Source organism: Frankliniella occidentalis, unplaced genomic scaffold, assembly GCF_000697945.3.
Source record: "Frankliniella occidentalis isolate FOCC.00 unplaced genomic scaffold, Focc_3.1 Scaffold82, whole genome shotgun sequence".
NCBI classification, from domain to species: domain Eukaryota; kingdom Metazoa; phylum Arthropoda; class Insecta; order Thysanoptera; family Thripidae; genus Frankliniella; species Frankliniella occidentalis.
The window spans coordinates 930388-931654 of record NW_026267212.1 but is presented as its reverse complement, the minus strand read 5'-3'; the positions used below and the strand labels follow the sequence as shown (position 1 = coordinate 931654).

The 1267-nt window shown below is 48.4% G+C and overlaps 1 protein-coding gene across 2 annotated transcripts in view; it reads left to right on the top strand.

Annotated features, from left to right (window-relative positions):
- The window catches only part of LOC127749725 (uncharacterized), a 141407-nt gene that overhangs the window by 92940 nt on the left and 47200 nt on the right, over positions 1-1267 (top strand). The gene's annotated exons all lie outside the window — the stretch shown is intronic.

Sequence of the window (1267 nt, the reverse complement as noted above, 5' to 3'; positions counted from 1 at the left end):
GGTCCTGAAAGAGAGAGAGAGGGAGAGAGAGAGAGAGAGAGAGAGAGAGAGAGAGAGAGAGAGAGAGAAAGAGAGAAGGGGGGCTTGTAGTGTTATACTCAGTGTGTGCAGTCTCTCGGAATGGATGCGCGCCGCCCGACACACAGTGTAGTGCCAGCCCCGAGCCCGGCAGCCGCGCCCAGCACAGCGCCCTCCACGATGCTCGCCCCGAGGCCTCCCTCTCTCCCGCCAGAGCGGCTCTCTCCAGCACGCCGGCCTCCGAGAAGTTGATATTCGCTAAACCGTCGCCGTCCCTCTCTCTAGCTCTCTCTCTCACTCTTTTCCTCTCTCTTTCCCTTCCTCCTTTCCCACTAACCCCCACCCTCTCTCTCTCTCTCTCTCTCTCTCTCTCTCTCTCTCTCTCCGGCTCTCTACCCCTCTCTCTCACACACTGTGGTAACGTATGAACAAAGTTTGGTGCCGATAGGAACACGCACTGCCTAACACTGCACAGCCATCCCCTGCGCGCGCTGCTAAATCTCTACCGACCGTAACGCCGCCTAGTTTACACAGCGAGAGGAGTCCAGTGCAGCAGACCGGTCTTAAACGGGAGGAAGTTTGCATGTGGTGCGCACTGCGCACATCGGCAGACTATCGTACCCCGGACTGTGTTTGACACATTAAGTGCTGCCTACGGGTCTTACACTGTTCCCTTTCAGTTCTAAAATTATTTTCTTTTAGTTCGAGGGGGTAATAACTCCTTTTTGATGTTTAGACATGATTCTTGAAATCCTTGATACCCAGTAATTCCCGTCCACTATGTTCATTTCTTAGGTTTTCAAGTGGTAGAAAACGCGAATTTCGACTAATTTGTACGAGTTCCACTAGTTTCCCGCTTATTTAAGGCGATTTCTGTTGATTTTGATTAATTTTTATCCTCTTGATTCCCAGGCACGTATACACATAATTCCCGGAGTTATTGCCCCCTCGTTTTAGTCGATGATTAAATAGTATCAGCTGTTAGTACACTGGTAAAACAATTGTGCAATATTTTCATACCAAACGTGTGTAAGTTGTGACTTAGCACATTACATGCTGTTTAACTCAAGTTACACACTTGCGTGGCGTGCAAATTTTAGACGTTTTGTAAACGTTTAAATTCTGCACACTTAGACACACACAGTTCTATGCTGTCAATAGGGAACCGTACGGTGTGCAGCTGCTATACGTTTCGGAAGTGTCGAAAGTTTAAACACCAATTGACGTATAACATAGTTAGACACCACAA